General features: G+C 34.0%; 1 long non-coding RNA gene across 1 annotated transcript in view; it reads left to right on the plus strand.

Moving 5' to 3' along the window:
• The first annotated feature begins 1,558 nt into the window (after positions 1-1,558).
• LOC306663847 overlaps positions 1,559-22,627 on the plus strand; it is a 209,470-nt gene continuing 188,401 nt past the window's right edge. Inside the window, exon 1 of the long non-coding RNA XR_013764565.1 lies at positions 1,559-1,598. This is a non-coding gene — a long non-coding RNA (uncharacterized lncRNA). The remainder of the gene's footprint in view (positions 1,599-22,627) is intronic.

Below are 22,627 nucleotides of genomic sequence, written 5' to 3' on the forward strand. Positions count from 1 at the left end.
GGAACCTCTGGGAGGAAAACCAACCAGCGAGACCTCCCCACCAGGTGATTCCTCCCTGTCGGGTGAGGTTCTCCCAAAAGGACTGTAAAATCAGAGACATAGGCCCAAACTGGTCTTGCATCAGCCCACATCCTACTTCCCTTTTGGATGACCATTCATCAGCAAGTGAAGGTACCTCTGCCCACTAGCAGGGAATATACCCCACTGGAAGGCCACCACCCCTAGGGAGTCAGCTCCTTTGTGGAGCACTGCATTATCAACTTCCTCCAAGACTTCAGGCTACTGAAGACTAAGAGGGGATATGATAGAAATCTTCAGGGATATTATAAGACAATAGAGGAAATCTGCAATATCACAGCGGTCAACTGATACCTGAACAATATGAGAAAACAAGGAAAGAAAATGCTGCAAACAAATCTAGATGTTACATCAATGAAACCCAACGACAGCATGGCAGAAGAAATGACAGAAAGGGAGTTCAGAATGTACATAATTAAAATGCTCAGGGAAGCAAATGACGAGATGCAAGAGCAAATGCAGGCACTGAATGATCGCACCGATTGACAGTTAAAAGAGCAAATACAGGAAGCAAAAGATCATTTCAATAAAGAGTTAGAGATATTGAAAAAAAACCAAACAAAAATCCTTGAAATGAAGGAAACAATAAACCAAATTAAGAACTCCATAGAAAGCATAACCAATAGAATAGAACACCTGGAAGACAGAACATCAGACATTGAAGATAAAATATTTAACCTTGAAAACAAAGTTGAACAAACAGAGAAGATGGTAAGAAATCATGAACAGAATCTCCAAGAACTATGGGATATCATGAAGAGGCCAAATTTAAGAATTATTGGAATTGAGGAAGGCTTAGAGAAACAGACCAAAGGAATGAACAATCTATTCAATGAAATACTATCAGAAAATTTCCCAAATCTGAAGAATGAAATGGAAGATCAAGTACAAGAGGCTTATAGGACTCCAAATATACAAAATTACAACAGACCCACACCAAGGCACATTATAATGAAAATGCCCAACATACAAAATAAAGACAGAATTTTAAAGGCCGCAAGAGAGAGGAATCAAATTACATTCAGGGGGAAACCAATACGGATATCAGCAGATTTTTCAATCCAGACCCTAAAAGCTAGAAGGGCCTGGAACAACATTTTTCAAGCCCTGAAAGAAAATGGATGACAACCAAGAATCTTACACCCAGCAAAACTTACCTTCAAATTTGATGATGAAATAAAATCCTTCCATGATAAACAAAAGCTAAAAGAATTTACAAAAAGAAAGCCAGCATTACAGAACATTCTCAGCAAAATATTCCACGAGGAAGAGATGAAAAACAAAGAAACAAATCAGCAATGGGAGGAACTATCCTAAAGGAATTGTCAAATAAAGGAAGAACCAAGTCGTCTCAAAATAAATAAATAAATAAAATGAACCAAATGACCGGGAATACTAATCATATCTCAATAATAACCCTGAATATTAATGGCCTGAACTCATCAATCAAAAGACATAGACTGGCAGATTGGATCAAAAAGAAAGATCCAACAATATGTTGCCTGCAAGAGACTCACCTCGTAGAAAGAGAAAATTTCACACTACTTTCCATAATGGCTTTAGTGTACAAGTGTTCTCTTTTCTTCACATTCTCGACAGCTCTTGCTTTTTGATAATAGTAATTCTAACAGATGTGAGATGATATCGCAGTAAGGTTTTAATTTGCATTTCCCTAATGGTTAATAATGCTGAGCATTTTTTCACATACCCATTGATCATTTACATTTTTCTTTTACGAAATTTTTATTCGGATTCTTCATTGATTTTTTAAATGTGGTTATTTGTTTTCCGGTATCGAGTTGTTTGAATTCCTTATATATTTTGGTTGTTAACCCCTTATCAGATGGAAGCTTGACATATTTTTTCCTATGGTATAGGTTGTCTTTACAGTATTATTTCCTTTGCTGTTTCTTTGGTAAAGTGTTTAGGGTTTTCTCTATATAAGCGCATGTTATCTGCAGATAGAGAATTTTACCTTTCTTTCTGATTTGCATGTCTTTTATTTTTGTCTTGCCTAATTGCTCTTGCTAGGATTTCCAGTACCATATTGAATAGAAATAGAAAGAGGAGACATAAATGTTGTATTCCTGATCTTAGAGGGAAAGCTTTTAGCTTTTCACTGTTGAGTATGATGTTGACTGTGTATTGGCATACATGGCCTTCATTATATATATATTTTTTATTGGTGCCTTATAATTATACATAATGGTGGGGTTCATCATAACATATTCTTACCTGGACATAATGTAGCTTGATCGATCTCATTCTACACTACCTTGACCTTCCCTTCCTTCCTTCCTTCTCCTGATTCCCTTGCTCTACTCTGTTGTTCTCTTTTATTAATTTTATTATTATTATGAATTATAATTATATATAAAAGAAGGATTCATTATGGAATCCTTATATATAAATTCTAAATTATATTATATATAAAGAAGGATTCATATTTTTACATGGGCATAGTATAATTTGGTAGATTCTGTTCCCTAGTACTTCCCTATGCCTTCCTTTCCTTCCCCTTCTCTATCCCCTTCCTCTACTGTGAAAATCCCCTTCCATTTCTGTGAGATCACTTTTTTATTCCTTTTCTTTTCTCTCTAGCTTCCACATATGAGAGAAAACATTTGACCTTTGGCTTTCTGCATCTGACTTATTTCACTTAGTGTAATGTTCTCTAGTTTCATTCTTTTACCAGCAAATAACATAAATTTCATTTTTCTTTATGGTGGAGTAAAACTCCATTGTGTATATATACCATATTTTCTTTATCAATTCATCTGTTGAAGGACATCCGGGCTGGTTCCATAACTTGTCTATTGTGAATTTCATTGCTATAATCATCAATGTGCCTGTATTGCTATAGTATGCTGGTTTTAGTTCTTTTGGATAAATTTCAAGGAGTGGAATAGCTGAGTCATATGGTAGCTCCATTCATAGTCTTTTGAAGAAACCTTCATAATGCTTTTCCAGATGATTGAATTAATTTGTAGTCCCACCAAAAATGTATAAATGTAACTTTTCCCCAATATTTTTACCAGAAATTATATTTTATTCTTGGTGATTGCCTTTCTAAACCAAGTGAGATAAAATCTCAGTGTGGTGTCAATTTATATTTCCTTGCTTGCTAATGATGTTAAACATTTTTTCATATATTTTTTGGTCACTTCATTTTCTTTTTTTGAGAAATGTCTGTTCAGATCATTTGACCATTTAGGGAGTGGGTTATTTATTTTTCTGGTGTTGACTGGCCTTCATTACATTCAGGTACATTACTTCTACAACTATTTGTTGAGAGGTTTTATCATGAAAGAATATTGACTTTTGTCAAATACTTTTCTACATCTATTGAGATTATCATGATTTTATTCTTCATTCAGTTGATGTAATGTATCCCATTTTCTGATTTTCAAATACTGAAGAATCATTGCACCCCAGGGATAAATCTGCTTTAATCATACTTTTTCAAGGTGTATGATTTTGGGGGGGGGTATGTAACTTGGTATTGGACCCAGGGTACCCTACCACTGAGATATATCCTGAGCCCTTTTAATTTTTATTTTGAGACAGTCTCACTAAGTTGCTGAGGCTGGCCTTGAACTTGCAATCCTCTTGGCTCAGCCTTCAGAGTAGCTGAAATTAAGGAGTATGCCACCTCACCTGGGTATGGTGTATGATCCTTTTAATGTGTTTCTGGATTTGGTTTGCTACTATTTTGTTGAGAATTTTTAAATCCAAGTTTATCAAAGATATAATTTTTATTTTTGTGTTCTCTATCTTTGGTTTCAGAGTTATAATGCAGAACTTTCAAAATGAATTTGGAAGTTCCATTCTCTCCAAGTTTTTGGAAGAGTTTGACAAAGATTGGCATTAATTCAAACTTTAAGATGAAGCCATCAGGACCTAGGTTTTTCTTCATTGGAAATTTTACCCTTATTATTATTATTACCAATTCAATGGTTTTAGTCTTTACTGGCATTTTAGACTTTCTATTTCTTTATGATTCAGTCTTGGTAGGCTGTATGTTTTGAGAAATGTCTGTTCAGATCTCTAAGTTTGTCCAATTTGTTGGAATATAATTGTTTAGAGTAGTCTCTTAAAAACTTTTGTAATTCTGTGATATCAGTTATAATGTCCTCTCATTTATAATTTTATTTATTAGTCTTTGCTCTCTTTGTGTAGTTAATGGTTTTCCTATTTTGATTTTTTTTTTGAAAGCCAATTCTTGCTTCATTGATCTTTTCTACTGTTTTTATAGTCTCAATTTCAATGATCTTTTAATTTTCTTCCATTTGCTCACTTTTGGCCTAATTTGTTGTTTCTTGAGGTGTAACATTGTTTGAGACTTTTCCTCTTATTGTAGGAGTTTTTCATTATAAACTTCTCTATTAGAACTGCTTTTGTTGCATCCTATAAGCTTTGGCATATTTTACTTGTCTCAATTTTTTTTTTGCAATCTTTTTTGACTTTTTCTTTGACTTGCTGGTGGTTCAGGAATGAGTTGTTTACATTTACATATTAGTGAATTTTCCAATTTTCCTCCTTATTTGCCTTTTGTGTTAGAGTTACCAAGATTTGTGCATCACCATTAGAGTAATAAAGTATTCTACATTTTTTTTTTTTGTATTTTAAGGTTTACAGAGAATTTTATATTTTTGTGTATTTTCATGCTGTTAGTGTCTTTTTACATCAATGTGAATAACTTCCTTTAGCAATTTTTTGTAAGACAGGTATAGCCTCAGTTTTTGTTTGTTTGGGAAAGTCTGTTATGTGGAGAATTATTTTGCTCTTGTTGCTTTCAAAACGCTTTGTCTTTGATTTTTGAGAATTTGATTATAATTTGTCTTGGTGAAGTTTTCTTTTTAATCTGTTTGGCCTCCTTTGGGATTCATGAATATGGGTGTTCATTTGTCTCCAGATCAGGACATTTTTTGTTGTCTTTGTGTGTGTGTGTGTGTGTGTGGTATTGGGGACTGAACCTAGGATCTTGTACATGTGAGGCTAGCACTCTACCAACAGAGCTATATCCCCAGCTCATCTGTTGTCATTTCTTTAACATGCTTTTTTTTTTTTTTTTTTTTTAAATCTTTTCTGTCTTTGCTTGTTTTCTTTATGGACTCCCATAATACATACATTTGCTTTCTTGGTGGTGTCTGGTGAGTCTTATGTGTATTAGCTCCCCCCAATTCTTTCTCCTTTTGTTCTGCTGGGTAATTTTTAAATGACTTATCTGTAAACTCAGTGATTCTGTACTCTGCTTAACCAAGTCTGCCATTGAAGCTTTCTGTAGAATTTTTTAGTTCAGTCATTGAGTTCTTCATCTCTGGAATTTCTGTTTACTTCTTTTTTATGGTTTATTTATTGAACTTCTTATTTTGTTCATTAGTTGTTTTCCTGATATCAGGTAATTGTTTACTTGTGTTCTCTTGTAGCTCTCTGAACTTCTTTAAGATGATTATTTTTATTATTTATTTTCTGATAGTTTACAGATTTCCATTTATTTAGGCTTAGTTTCTGGTGCCTAATTTTTTTCTTCCATGGTGTTGTTTCCCTAATTATCTCTGTTCCTTGTGGCCTTGTATTTGTGTCTATGCATTTGAAGACATAGACACCTCTTTAAGTCTTTGCAAACTGACTTTGGTAGTGAAAGTCCTTTCCAAGTTACTGGGTGGGCCTTATGGCAAGTTCCTCAGGCAGACTTACTGCTGTTGTCCACAGGTTGGCTGGCCTAGTGCCTGGGTCAGTGAGAAGGTGAGCCTGACTCTTGGGTCCAGAGGGCACATCCCAGTACTTGAATTCATGAGGCAGGTCTGGAACCGGAGTCCATAGCGGTAAGTGTAGAGCTTGGGTCTTTGTGCATGGGTCTGACTCTTGAGTCCACGGTGACAGTCCTGGTTCTTGGATCTATAGATATAATCTTAAATCTTGGGTTCACATCTGGCATTAGGGTCCACTGAGGTGAGTTTTCTGACTGAATCCATAGGGACAGCCTTGGAATCTGGAACTTCAGGGGCCATCCTGGCACTGAGGAAGTCCTTGAGCCTGAGTCTGTTAGGGCTTGCTTAGCACTGGGGTGGGTATGGATCCTGAGCACATGAGGATCCACCTAGGTCCTAGAGCTACAGTGCCCTGGATGCTGAGGCAAGAGGATCACAAGTTCAAGGTTAGACTGTGCTTTTTAGCAAGACCCTGTCTCAAACTAAAAAATAAAAAGGGTTTGCATTTGACTTAGTGGTTGAGCACCTCTGGATTCAATTCCCAGTACAAAAAGAAGTTCTAAAAATTGTTTGATAAGACCTGTCCAAGACAAAGCTACAAATTGGGTAATTTTTTATTTGGCAACATTTCTATGACAACTGAAGTATTTGTTTTTTCCTAGCAATATGTTCCTTTTCCATTTACCTTCCAGGCAAATTTATGCCAAAGTTTTACTTTCTAATCTACCATCTTCCTTTCAAAGCTTACCTTTGAAATATTCCTTTGCCTCCCAGGCAGTTAAAATATATGATAAAATTTACTAACCAATAATGGTTTAATATGCATTATTGTTGATTAAGTTTACACTTTTATGAGGACTTTTGGAGATGAAATTTTTAATTTAATTCAGAAAAATTGAAAGTAGAAGAATTACAGGTATCAATAAATGTATACTTTTGTACAGACAGGATTTTTGCAAGCATTCCTCAAATAGTTTCTTGCTCTTTAATAATAACTATTCTCTGAATATTAAACACATTGAATTCTTATAATAGAGATGCTTCACTTGTTATTTGAAAATGGAATTCATTAATTATTATGGTGGTTTACATTTCTAAAGTAATTTCATATGCACTTTCTCATGTTATTATCTCAATAACCACATGAGAAAGAGTACACAGTTTCACCTTTTTACAAATGAAAGAACTGAGCCTCAGAGAGGTTAACAGATTTGTTCAGGTTAGCCAACCAATGTGTGGTAAAAAAGGAAGAGAAGCAATGTCTCTGGACTCCTGGTCAGGTAATTGTTCCATCATTGTTAGTTAAAATATATAAATGGCTGAAATTCAATCCAATATCATTCACTTTATTTTTTATTTTTATTTTTTTTCAGTGCTAGGGATTAAACTAAGGACCTTGTACATGCTAGGCAAGTTCTCTACTACTGAACCACAGCACCTGTCCCCCCCCCCCCCACCATTCTGTGATATATATTGAATACCTGCAGTATATTTTGATCCATTGGGTATACAAAGAATCACAGATAAGACTGATCAGAAGTAGATCTCAGATGGGAAGGCTAAGACATCTAAACATATTCCTGTAATGCAAGGTAGGAAGTAAAAATTGCCACCACTGGGGAAGAGATAAAATACTGAGGGAATCCAGGGTGAGTGGGGGACATGATTGTCTAGCTGAGAAGAGGACTTGGTAGCCTTCACACTGGACTCTGCACCTGGGCATGGCTTGTAGGCTGTCTAGGGTGTATACACAGAGAGATGAAAGAGGAAGGTGTGTACAAAAGCAGAGCAAGATTAAGCATAGGGGCAAAAGCATAGATGACACAGAACTTATCCTCATTTTGTTGCTCCACGTCAAATACTTTCTTTCAAATCTTTCAAATATTTCTTTGTCCAAGTGAAAATTTACATATTTTATGGGAGGATGACCTGAACAGTGTGTTCCAAATAGTACCATGGTACCCAACCATGAGAAGTCAAATTTGAAGTGTTTCAAAACAAATTATCCAAGTCTTATCCAAAACTTTTGAAAGAAAGCACATTTTCTCTGTGTTGAAATTACTCAAATAGTTTGATGTAACCAGTGGTCTTCATCGCTATCTCATGAAGAAAGTCTTCTGTTGGGAGAGAATTCTCAATGGGTCTCTCACATTTCTGCACATCTCAGAAAGCACCGTTGCCCTTTGTTCCAGACTATATTTTCAAATGGTGAACAAGAAACAGTCTTGAGAGAGAGAGAGAGAGAGAGAGAGAGAGAGAGAGAGAGAGAGAGAGAAAGAGATTGATTCAGAACAAAGGGAAAGAATGCCAATTATAAAAGATTCAGGTTCCATTAGATCAGAGTTCCTGTACTGCCTAGCTAGGCATAAATCTGAGCTTGTCTGTGTCACCCCCTGGGATTTATGGATAAGGGGGATTCACAGATTTATAATGATGTTCATGCTAGTGACTGTGCCATGAATAATAAAGTATCTAGTATAGCAGTTTCATGTCTTCTGTCAACATCCATGTAACTGAGGCAGGTTCACTTGTTAGCTTAGGAGGAGGGTAAAATCTCAGACCCTTCACATTTTCTGACATGTTCTAGATAAATAAATCAGCATAGATTTCTCTATGATATGGTATGTAGAGAGAGATTTATGACAATAATTTTTTAACATGTGTATCAAGTTGTATGTGAATCCAGATAACTCTGTATATCTTAATCACATAAGCCATTACCTTTCCTTTCTTGAATTAAGTTTCTATTACTTTGCAACCAGAGAATCTTGATTAAACCCAATATGAGATTAGTCTAATTATTTATTTTAACTGATAGGTTAAGATTCAGGAATAGAACTACTTAAAGATTAAATTAGATATCTGTTTATAGAATAACTGTGGGGTTGACATAAACTAAAAGAATAGATCCTCCCATTAGCAATATTTTACACACATTTAATTCTTAAATTACAAATATGAAATTTCATTTTAGTAAACTCTATGCACACACTCAAGTAGTGAAAAATATTAGTAGGTCTTTAATTATCACAGGTTTGAGAAGAAAAAACCCAGATATGATTTACAATAAGCAAATTAAAATCAGGTGACTTACTTGACACTCCACCATGGTCTGAAAGTGAAATACAGTGATTGTGATCATCTTTAGGGCCTCTCTGTCTTCTTTTCTGGCATATTTCTTTTCAAAATATCTCATTGGAATAAAAATATGAAAAGAAAAAATGCACACTAGTTATATAAATACAATTTTGCTACATTCATTATAAATAAAATGGTATTATATAAACTGATTTCAAGTAAGATATATGGTATTATGAAAGGATCATTAAACTTGGAATTATTTCACTCGTACTTTTACTAGAATCCTGTGTGGCACACAACTTCTTTAAGTTTTAGGTTTCCCCTGTAAATTAGGGTAATTAATCCTGTCATCATAGACAGTCTAAGGGTTAAGTGAGCTATGTTGTACATGAATGTCTTTAGCAAAAACACTTGGTAAAAAATGCAGGAGGTACTTTATAATATTTATTGCTTTTCCCTTTCTAGCAGGTTTAAATATAAGAAATGCTTTTTGAAATTCTCAAAAACAGAAAAGATGATTTTAAAAGAATATATGGTTATCTCTTTGGAACAAATTTTGAAATTCTTCAGATAAGTTAAGCACGAATGGCAAAGCATGACACACCATATAAGCATAAAAGAAGTTGACCTATGTGCCTTCTCGAATAATGGAGCAGTATAGGATAATCATGATTAAAGGACAGCATATGTGTGCTATAATCATCAAGTAGATCATTGGAACGAAGATAATTTTGAAGCAAATGCTAAAATGTAAATTTATTCTGATGTAAAACAAATACAGAAGAGGTATAATTTGACAAAAACTAGAAAAATTATCTCAGGGCAAAATCAAGTTATATAATTTATGAACATAATTTTCATGTGGCTCTAGAAGTTAAAAGTAAATGTCTTAAAATGAGGAAGATTTTAAACATGAAACACTGGGAAAAAAGTCATAAAGGCAAATATTTAATAAATAAGTCGAGTCAAACAAAGGTAAATATACAAACAATACTTCTGCATATCAAAATATGGATAAAATGCAAATGATGAATTGGGAAAATATTTGAAGCAAATACAACATAAGCAAAGAGTTCTCCTAAGTGATTAAAAATTAACAACTTAGAAAAAAATAAGGCCATGTAGGCCACCTAGCTGAGAAAGAAAAAAAGGACTTAGGAAAATGGGAAAAAACTTAATTAACAGTCAGAGAAATACTAATGAGATTATTTTAATTTTTGCTAAAAATTTATAGTGATATGGGTTGCTGATGTAGGTATAAACTGAATATTTTAGACAAATATTTTGTAAAAAATTTATTAATATAAATTAAGAAATTTAAAAGTTCATGTTTATTATCTCCCTGATCCTTATTCTAAATTTAATTCTAATTCTATCCAGAGCCATACCACAATCTCCTAATCTACTTCTAGTGATCTATTTCAATAAAATAATCAGTAATTTCCATTACAACTTAATATAAATGTTAATTACAGCATGATTTATATATAAAAGTGGTTAATAAGAGGAGTATAAAAATGAAATAGTTAAATATTACTTACACATGTAAAAATTTTTATGCTGCCGTAAAAATTCAGAAGAAATATCTGGGGAAATATTTATGACATCATTTTAAATGAAATACAGAAGTAAACATGATACAGACATGAATGATCTGATATCTATTATAACAATAAAATATACTAGAAAAAGAAGGAAAGGAATTGTACCAAAAATGAGATTGTACTTATTTAAAATTTGTAATGTTATAGGTGGTTTTATTTATTCTATAGTCTTTCCTTTTATGTGTTTTCCAGATCATTTTGTATAATATGATATATTTCAGTAATGAGAAAAATGAATGTTTTAAAAGTAAAGTACTCAAAATATAAGCATTCTTTTCTTTGGATGAAACCAGTTCATCTGTAAAATTATGTGCTAGTCAAATATCAGAGTACCCAATAAGGTAAGAAAAATTAATTTGATTTTATGGTACAAAGATTTAAAAATGAAACACATACTTTGTACTCATGATATGAATATTTCTAATATTGGCACTACCAAGAGAAAGTACACTATTTTGCATATTTTATCTTTTTCTTAGCATTATATGACCTTATGCTTGATTTGCATAATTTAAATGATTCTTTTGAGTGGCATGTAGTTGCATAATTATTCTTTTAATTACTGTTATTAACCTGTTTGTGTAATAGCAGATAATTTGAATAGATATTTTCACCTTTCAAATTTTGTAGTTTCATGTGCAGTAAGATAGACTATATCAAAATGATAAAATTATACTGATAGATATAAAGGGAACTGTTGAAAGATCTTTAGAATCAGATTTGTCTTTCTTCTAAATAAGCACCAAAAATCTACATTATTTAAGTTTTAAAAATCAAAAGTTAAGTAGTTAACTGTTAAGCTTTGTTTAATTCTGGAAAATCACAACAACAAAAAATGGAAAATAAGTTGAGTTGTTTGACTTTGTTGAATAATGTACATTTTTTTTTATATTTTTAAAGAACTCTCATCTAATGGAACTGAGAACAAAATCATGTATCAGTAAAGCATGTATGCTCAATTCTAAGTAAATATATAAAGATGATATTCCAAGTCAGATGGATTTTGATGCTATTTTCCTTTCTACAGTTCTCTATAAGCAGATACTTTGCTACTTGTAAGAATCCTTAAAATTTAAAGTTTCTAATCACAGTCAGATTTATTAACAAAAGTAAAAATGCTTTTAAAGTTATAGGGTGAGTCAGACTCTGATTTTCCTTATTTATTCTCCAAATAGACTAGATGCAAGGACTGTTGAGGTGAACAGACATCTGCTACTCCACGAACCACAGAGCATGGTTCTGTAACTTGGCATCAGAAGAGACTGGACAGCTAAGGTTGGGTTGTTACAGCTGTCACCTCTGCCTATAATTAGCTTATTTTTTAAAAAACCTGCAATTTTCCATGAGGAAGCATTTGATCTGCAGCCATAATTGAAGTCAATTTTACTTTCTTTGGGCATACGTCAATGTCAGGTATCATAAGGACAATCGAGGAGTAGAAGGCAGTGTTGTCCTTTTAATAAAGAGCTTGCACTTCCACCTGGGGAGGTCGGCTTTGGGTGTTCCCTTTGCCCCCAAATAACAACAGGACAAAGTTGGGTGTTTTTGAGCAATAAAATGTGTGATATAGAAATGAATCCTATAGAATAAGTCAATGAGAAAGGTCCGAATATATTCAGAGGATAAATGCAGATGGAGCAGTTTAGTTAAGGTATAAGAGTCAGGACTTGCCAGGATCAATGAGCCTTCTCAGTCAAAATACAGAAGTGAAAGCAAATAGGCAGTTACATGGGACAACATAATTAACTACCTGAACCAAAAAAATCTTCCTATAGGTATCTCTTTCTCTCTCATATTCTAATTTTAATGTTACCAAATCTGTTAAATCTGTATCTTTCACAGTTCTCCTACTTATACCTCTGTATCATGTCATCCTTGCTTCTTTTGCCTTAATTTGGAATCACATTGGCTCCCAACTCAACTATTGAAACATTTTCTAATTAATTTCCTTGCTGACTGTCTTAGATGCTTTCCCTCACAAATCCCTCCTGTACTCTGTGGTCAATATGATCATTTTGACATGAAAATATGGCCATGTTTATTCCTTGCTTAAAGCCCAGGTCTCTACATTAATTCTTAGATTGAAGCATATGAAATTGTGGATATTTAACAGGTTTGGACTTACAAAAAGAATAATCTTCCAATGTAACTGCTTAAAATGGGTATCAGGAGACTTTGGGTTGCAAGTAACAGAATATCCCACTAAATATGGCTTACAATGAAAATATTAATTATCTCATATAAAAATGTTTATTCTTAAGATGGTGCTTCACACCTTCCATTTTTAAGATTGTCTTCTCATTTTTCTCTTGCCTACCCTACATGGAATTAACTATTAAGCATTCTTCTGGAAAATAGCATATCTTATTAAAGTTTCTTACTCAAACTGTCATCATGTTCATTTATGTTCTTTTCATAATTACCTCAAGCTCTTTGAGGGCATGAATATGTTTGATCCATCACCAAATTTGTGGAGCGTTGCACAATGCCAAGCACATAGTAGTCACTACATATTGTGGATTGAGAGAATAAAGGAACAGCTAGATGGATGAACAAGTACTTGACTACCCAAAATGAGGTCAGATCTTATTCCATAGGTGTACAGTTGCAATACAAATATCCCATAACTTGCCCTACACTGTGGGTTGCAGACTGGAGATTTTCAGCACAACATAGTTCTTTCTAAGAGCACTCCCAATGAGTAAGTAATACTTATTTGTTGTTTGTTGCCAAATCAGCTATCTTCTTTGTTTTCAGGTCTGAAAAGACAAGTAAAAATCAATATTAACATCATGATGTAATTGTGTTGCTTTCCATTCAGAGGCCATCAGTGCAAATTAGTAACTCTCAAAAAACATATTCCCTTGCTCCTATCCCTTTTAAATCCTGTAATCATGTATATTTATACTTTTTCTCTTAAATGATTCTGTTTAAAATGAACTTGGAATTTTAGGGAAATATTACTAATGTGTCCAGAAGGTACTTTTGAAATTGCTAGCTAATGTTCTCTGCAAGGTTTGTCAATAAAAAAGTGAGACTTGTTTCATTCAAAAGAAGTTTTTCCAAATATATTGCTTGTTACAGAAAATTAGGTGATTGATTATCACTACATCTTAAATTTTGAATTGAAAGCATTGTATAATAGAATAAAAATGATGAACTGGATTCTGAGAGCATAGATTATCAAATGAAATAAACTTGTAGACTATCATATTTTATATAATGCATCTGCTTTCCATAAACTGCTCAACAGTGCATGCCAATTGATCTGTTGCTTCTTCAGATTAATGGAATAACATTTTTGTCAAAATCTACCTTCTTTGTATAGTTCTAAGCATTGAAAAAACATGTATGAATTACCAAGAGATTTTGCTGAAGTTCTCATAGTTTGTACTCAAAAGAAAGTTCCTTATTCAGAATTGCATATAAGAAATTTATGATTCCTAAAATAGATCACCATTTCTAACATTCAGAGAAGTACAGTGGAGTCAGAGGTGTCTGGCCTTACTTATTAATTCTACCTCTCCAACTCCCTCTTCAAACTTCATACATATTTTTCCCAGTTGAGAATCTTGCAGAGGTTGAGTACTGAAAATAATATAACTACTCTTCTGTTATATAAATGAATATACAGTTAGAAATTTTATGTGAGCTACAAAAAAAAAAAAAAAAAACCAGTAAATCTCAGAGTGCAGAAAGTTAGCACTTAGATGAACAGTATATTCCAAGGTGACATTATAAAAAAGAAGGATGTCTGGGTGCATGTGCATACATGTGTTCTTAGAAGTAAAGACACCAATCTGCAACTTCACTAGAAAAGATAGTAATTAAGAAATCAACTTCCCTTTATTACTGATGATTTTATTTTCAGAAACTTTCAGCAGATTCAGAGCCATGTAATGTATGGCATATTGGAGCAACTGCTCTGTTGTTGGGGGAGGTCTGTACTGCTGAGGTGACTCAAGATTCACAACTATTAACTGGTATTATACAAATTAGCAAGTTCAAAAATAAGCTTATTGCCAAGAATCTCTGAACTCTCATACTATAGAGATCAGGAATCAGGAGAAATAAGGTTAAACTAAATCAAGGAAGGCCTAGATCCAGAATCTGTGCTGAATTCAGTCATGAGGAGATGGGGATGACAGGGCGGTCAGGTCTAGGACACAGGGATATATCATGTATCATAGGATATATGAGCATAGAAGGTGGCAAGTGGTCATGAGAGTCAACCAGGAGCAAATCTGAAGTCTATACAGGTGTAGAAGGAGTAACTATAGGCAGCATCAGTAGGTAAGAAAACTGTGACATGGAGAGCCTAAGAGTCAAGGTCATAATCAATCAGTTGCAGGATGGCACTAATAGGGAGTGATCTTGACAGCTAGGGTTCCTAGTTTCCCAATAACCTGTCAAATTTAGTGCCAGTGTAGTCTCCTATGAGCCTACAGTTAGTTGAACCAGATGAATGTGGAGGCTGGCCCCATTAGCTACGGTGAAATACTGAGACACCGAGTAAACTGCCAGGTGGCAATATTGGTTCACATACACCTTTCCATACCTACCCCTCAGAATCTCTGGCTGCCGTCCTCCTTCACTCCCTCCCTTACACACTCTTTCCCCCTGCAACTCTATGAGAGTACTCCTAGAATTTTCATGAAGGGATAAGGATTCCTTTTTCTCTTGAACAAGGGCATGTTAACATTCTTCCTCAAACAACAGCCTGTCCATCTACATCTCACTTCCAAATGACTCTTTAAAAAAATTTTTTTTTTTTTTTTTAGTTGTAGATGGACACAATACCTTTATTTTATTTATCTATGTGGTGCTGAGGATGGAATCCAGTGCCTCATGCATGCAAGGCAATGCTTTACCACTGAGCTACAACCCCAACACCCCTCAAATGTCAACCTTATTTTTGCAGCTTTACACAAGATCATTTAGCCCACTAATGTGTCCATTGTGCTATTTGACTCTCACACCTCTTCCTTCCCAGGTAATCTTCCATTTTTCTTCTTCTTCTACATATTTATATATTTTGTGTGCTTGTTTGTTTTTCACCAGGGATTGAAGTCAGGGGCATTTACCACTGAGCCACATCCCCAGTCCTTTTTCATTTTAGAGATAGGATCTTACTCAGTTGCTTACGGCCTCACTAAATTGCTGAGGCTGGCTTTGAAATTGTGATCCTCTGCCTCTGCCTCCCAAGCTGCTGGGATTACAGGCATGCACCACCATGCCCAGCTCTACATATGTTGTTAACGTGAAGCCTGTGAACACGTAGGATTCAAATGGTCTGCTAATATTTTGGAATTAAAAATGTGAACATTTCTTAATTGTGAACTTTTTTGAAGTTAGAGTTTATGGTTTTCATTGGCTTTTTAGTGAGTCTGGTAACATAAAACGGGCAGCCATTAATTTATTACATCTGTGTTATTCATTGGCTTCCTGACATTCTTTTTCTACTGTAAGAATAGTCTGACTATCAAAATTACTAATGGAATTCATACAGCACTTTACAGCTTACCATATTCCTTAAAATACTCTTTTGTGTTCATAGTCCCATTTGATGTTCATGGTTTTCCTGGGAGAGAGCAGATCTTACTACAACCATTTACTGAAGAAAGTCAGACTCAGTGAGGTTGAGAACCATCCAGCCAAGTATACAGCGGAGCTGGGACCAGAAGCCAGGTATCTTGGCCCTCGGTCTTAAAGCAGAGATGGTTCTTCACATGACCAAGACATTTAATACCTAAATGGAACTTTTCCCTCTTTGGGTCCCCCCCCCCCCTTTTTTTTTGATACTGTAGAAAAGGTCAGTGTGCTTTTTATCCAGATTTCCCCTTTTTCCAAATGGGGGACTACTACACAATGTGATTTTTCTTTAGGGCCTTGAATTTCCTCTAGTATATTTAGAAACAAAATGATTCACTGATTTAAAACATACAGGAAATCAGTAATTCAGGGAACTAAATGTGTCACTGGTTTAGATGTGCTGAATGACCTTAGACAAAACACTTAACCTTTCTTTCTCAATTAATCTGTGAAATGGAGTTAAAACATTATCTTATACCAGTAAAGCAACAATTAATAATTCATAGAATACTTAGAAATTTACACATACTATGTACATAAGAATGTTTCTGGTGCTATTTTGAGCAGGTCAGTGTTTCCTGAGCTAAATTAATAAAAATTAAAAAAAAAAATCTTGTGGGTACAAGATTGAATGTGTAATTCATTTCCTGATTAGACTTTATAAAAAAAGAAGTCCACACTTTTTTTTCCCCCACATTTCTGGTTGATTATTTCTACCACTAAATTTACTGTCTCATCAAAGCAGTGTTTGTTCATTTGTAGAATCATTTAGCATCTATTGGACTATAGGGACCTGAGATGGAACTTTTCCCATTTAAGAAAATAGCCACTCTGTATTTAGATTCCTGTAGGGGACACTTTAGGAGAGTGATGTTGTTATATCATGCCTACAAATACCTCATCTGGGTCTGGAAGCTCTGATATATCTGCTCATTCAAGATAGCGGCACTTAGCAATTCAACAAGATGTAAGTTGGCTAATAAACAAAGCCAGTGTTCTCTGGGGGTTTGAGCAACACTTCCTGTGTTTGACTCCAGTTGCCCTGAAGTTGTTTTAAGTCCAGCACTGCTGGTGAAGTTTTCCCTTGTGCACTGAACAGCTCATGCCATGTCAAAGGGCATTGACCTTTTCACTCATAGAACAAAGAAACGGGAAACAAATTATGCTCAGAGAACTGGTCAAAGGATAACAACAAAAACAATAACAAAAAAGTGCCTGACACTCTCCCACCCCAACCCTACACAAGTGAGGAACACAAATTCTAAACTTTAGACCATTATCTTTATAGAGTATTATCTCTTTAACCAACTTTTATTGAAAGTGTAATATTAGCATTTGCTTCAATTTACTCTGAGCACCCCCACCCCCTCCTGTGCCTTGGCTTCCTTTGTAGAACACAATGAACTAACTACTGATGTCTCTACTCCCTCTATCCAACTGGATCTGTTCCAATTTATGAGCTGTCCACCACCAAGCTGAGTCTTCCAGAGAGAATGACTCATCTGCAAGTTTTGGTTTCTGAGAGTATATTTAGTGTGAAGAACTGGAGGATGCAGCATATCCAAACACATGCTAGGGTACAGAATTTGAGTGGGAAGAAGAGGACACAGCTAAAATAGAACTGAAATAAGCCACAGAATTGGAGGCCTATCTTAGCTTTTTCAACTATGTAGCTGCAGCAACACCTACAGTTCCCCGCCAAGAATGGCATGCCACATCAATGTAATGAGAACGAGGCCTCTCTGATGACTTTGGAAGGAAGAAAAGCATACTCATTGTAAAAATATATTAATGTGAAAAGTAAAAAATAAAATGAATTGGTGCTTCACTATTGTTCCCAGATGAGGGGAAAAAAAAATCACAAAACAAAAAACAATTTCTCTTTGTATTAGTGAGATTCGGCAACAACAATTGCCCAGGAGCTACTTAGATAGATAACTGTGTTAGGTAGACTGATCACGCCCTTAAGAAATTGTCTAGGTTGCATCTTCCATAGTAAACCCACACTGAATCCGATACAATTGCAGGGGCCACTCTTATCTCTCAACCTCACCCCTGAACAGAAAGCTTTTGCTTTAATAAAGCAGGACATTGTTTAATTGTTCTCTTCAGAGTTATGGAAACCTAGCTGAGCTCCTGTGTTTATATTGTTCAGCAGTGTGTTGTCGGTGTTCTGACACAGAGTCTGCATTGGAAAACAGTGATACAAAAGCCAACAATTAAGGATCCAAATCCAGCACTCTCCACATTGTGACCAAAGCAGGTTTCTGTGACTTCAGAGTCTTTAACGATACGTCTCCCTCGTCTATTTTTTTGCTTCATGGCTGTTTTTGTGTTTCTTCCTTTCTGTGATTAACACTGTATTCCTCTCATCTACTTGCTCCTTTTTTCATTTCTACCTTCATTGTCTTTCCTCCCTCCTGAGTCTCCCCCTTTCACCTCTTTTCCTTAACTTACCATGTTGTTGAATTTAAGATTATACTTCAAATGCTGGTATAATTCGCTGCGGAAAGTTCATTTGTTCTCTTCTCTAATAACATATGACACCAAAATTTTATATTGCTCTTTTAAGAAAACCATTTGAGTCATTGTTTTAACTTGTATGAAGCCTTGATTTCTAGTTTTCATTAGTTTAATAGAAAAAGGGGAAAAATCCTGAATATGAATATAAAATCAAGATGGATTTCAGAAGTAAAGCAGTTCAAGTAGCCTAAATAATCAGGAAAAACTTGTTTCTAGCCAGTTGCTTTGAAAATGATTTCTTTTTATTACCCCCAGACTGAAACATGCACAGAAACAGTCTTTTATGACTTTTACTTTATGAATAAGAGTAGCAGGTTTCAGTAATTGTAATGTAATTTCAATCATATTTTATAAAAAATTATCTTGATTTTCATATATTTTCCTGTTTTTGAAATGCCTAACATTATGTTTAAGTTAAATTGTTACTGTAGTCTATAAATATGTGATACTAAAATTTTTCAGATAATCAATGTAAATTAAAAGAAGAATGAGATATTTCCCATATGTTTGCCAATCAAATAAATAAGAGGAAAAAGCATTACAACCCCAAGTGCTTACTGTGGTTCTATGAAATTCAAAATTCAATTTATGTATTTCTGGCAGGAAGGCTAATTGGTTTTCTCTCTTTCTCTCTGTGACATATTAAATACATATATAGGTATATTCAACACACATGCTGTAAAATGTATCTTCTCTGTAATAACACATATATGTGTGTATATGTAGCCATATAAACACTTATAAATATTTATATCTTTTGAGTCAATAATTCCACTTTAGAAAGTTGCTTAAAGAAACTATTCTAAATATGGGGGTAGGATCATAGGCATTATGTTTTCCAGAGCATGATATAAATGCAAAAAGCAAACAAATACTTGATTATAAGGGAATGGTTAAGTAAACTTTCAGGGTTTACTTAATGTGTTTAACAATATTTCATTCAGCCACTGAAATAATAGCTTTGAAAAAGATAAAATAACATGGGGAAATGCTTATGCTATGCTGACATAATTATGGAATAAGGAAAATACAAGCATATGAAAAAACTTTGAAGGAACACATAAAATTATCAAATGTATTGGTATGAATATTAGAACGTTTTTCAGAAAAGCTTTTTTATTGTCAAATTTTATCAATTTGAAATTGATATAATTTTTTGAAATGCATGTAAATATTCATACAATTAACCACTCTCAAGTCCTCCATAAAACTTGATTGTAGTAATTTTCAGAGATCTTAATGCTCTTATATGGACTCCTAATTTGGAACAACATTGTACTAAAGTCTGGCAAACTTTAAAAATGTTGAAACGTTTTATCACTAAATTTCTTTATTTCTAAAGGAAAAGTTGTATTTGAACATGTGTCATCTTTTGATGACTCTTATTTGCATTGTTATAAAAAGTTACTCCTCAGTTCTACAAGTAACAAAATACTGTTATCCAAATGTACTAAATTTTTAAGAAAAATCCATTTCTTGCAGCATTAGTCATACAAAAAATAAAAATAAAAAAGGAAATATAGGGAGAAGATATTTTACTGAGTTTGATACCACCATAAGGAATGGAAAAAGAAAGTAAAATGAGAACAGAATTCTTATAACTCTTACAAAATAGTTTTATTTCTAAAAATTCCACCTTACTTTTCTCTTTAGCCATATTTAATACCCGAGTCTTATATATATCACCCAAATACATACCTGAACAATTGTGATCATGAGTGTTGTGTTAACAACTACTGCTGTTCTATCAAAACTGTGAACAGAGAATGGCTATTAATTAATGGGAGACATTACCAGGCGGGAAAAGTTGAGAGAGTATTCAATAAGCTGTCAAAACAGGAGCTGAATTCTATAGAACGGGTGTTCACATATCTGACAAAAATCGATTCTGAAACTTTGCTTTTCCATTTTTGCTTAGAAGCAGCTCTACCCAGACTCTCACCTACTAATCTTTCAATAGCTCAGAATAATGGTGTTTACAGCATGAAAATCAAATTTATTTTAGTACCTTTGAGATCAACAAAGCCATTGTGAATTGTGGCACAAAAGGAATGTACAGGTGGGTATTTAGATCCATACTTGAAACTGTCTTACTTTATCTTGTAGGATTATAGACTTCAGCAAGAGAGAGTGTGGTCTGGGAAATAAATTGCATCAAGTTTTCCAGCTAAATAAAGGTCACACAAGTCTTCAGAAAATAAACTAATTTTAAAATTATAATTCCAAATAAGTAAATTCTATTGGAACATGTGCATTTAAAATCCTATGGCAAAAACATATTTCACAGTGACATGTAAACTATAAATAAAATATCTAAGGTCAGAAAAGTGAACATTGTGAGGGATTACTTTGAAGAAAAGGCAAAACATTTCATTGGCATGTACTTTGACTTTCTCAACGACTTATCTCACAATGAAAATACAGCCAAAAGAGAAGTCCAATTTCTATGATTTAAACATATGATGGCCAGGTATGTTGGCACACACCTATAATCCCAGTGACTCAGGAAGCTGAGGCAGGAGGATTGCAAGTTTCAGATCAACCTCAGCAACTTAAAGAGGACTTTAAGCAACATGGCAAGACTGTCTCAAAATAAAAAAATAAAAAGGGCTGGGGATTTTGCTCAGTGATAAAGTGCCCCAGAGTTCAGTCTCCAGTACCATAAATAAATAAAATAAATATATGACATAGTGCTGGCAAGAGCCCATAGAGGTCTATGAGTGATGGGAGCTTAAAGGCACATTTACCAAAAAGATCTTTTTTTACTCTCTTGACTCCATATGTGAAGTCCAACATTAGTTACTTCTTAATGTTAAGAGCGTTGGCAGTTCTTTGTGAAGTGCATGTCAGAGCACTAGAAATGCAAGGATAATAGCATATTACAAAAAAGAATATACAAATGAACAATAAATGTGAAAAGATGCTCTGCCTCACTAATATTGGTAATATGCACATTTTTCCAATTTGGGGGGTAAATACACCTAACATAAAATTTGTTATGTTATTGTTAGCTATTTTTAAATATACAGTTCAATGTTATAAGATATATTCATAATATTATACAACCATCACTACATCCATCTCTATATTTGCCTCATCTTGTAAACTGAAATTCTATGTCCATTCAATAATAACTCTTCTTTCCCCATCCTGCCCAGCTACTCTAAGTACCTCATTTAAGTGGAATCGTAAGGTGTCTTTCTGTGGTTGGTTTATTTCACTTAGCATCATGAGCTCAGGATTTATCCATGTTGTATACCATGTGTTGGAATTTTCTTCCTTTTTAAGGCTGGATAATATCCTGTTGTATGTACATACCACATTTTCCTTATCCATTCATCTGTTGATGCACATTTAGATTGCTTGCACATTTCAGCTATTGTGAGTAATGTTCTTGTGAACATGGGTGTATAAACATCTCTTTAATTCTCTGCTTCCAGTTCTATTAGTTACACACCTAGAGGTGAAATTGCTGAATCATGTGATAGTTTTATTTTTAATTGTTAGAGAAGCCACCATACTGTGTTCCATGATGTCTATGCCATTTTACATTACCAAGGGTTTCAAAATAAACATAAAAATTTTTAGCAAAGATCGCTACAGCAATAATATTCACAACAATGAAAAATTGAATGCACCTAAACGTTTATCAATATATTATCCATATTATGAAAGATTCTGCTGTCAGTAGAATGAAACTTAGATTATACATATTAACCTTAAGAATACCTTTGTCAAAATAATTGAGTTAAAAAAATCAGATTACATAAGTTTAAATAAATGATGCCATTTATGAAGAATTATATATCAATGCCTAAAATATAAATATAAATGCCTAGTTATTTCTGGATAACTATATAGCCTTGTTACTAACTTTTTGGTGTTTTCTTCTTCTTCAATTAAGAAAAAAATGTCTCTAGACTGGGGAGATAGCTCAGTTGGTAGAGTGCTTGCCTCGCAAGCACAAGGCCCTGGATACAATCCCCAACACCGCAAAAAAAAAAAAAAAAAAAAAAAAAAAAAATGTCTCTAGAT

Source organism: Sciurus vulgaris (assembly GCF_902686455.1).
Source record: "Sciurus vulgaris genome assembly, chromosome: 6".
Classification (NCBI taxonomy): domain Eukaryota; kingdom Metazoa; phylum Chordata; class Mammalia; order Rodentia; family Sciuridae; genus Sciurus; species Sciurus vulgaris.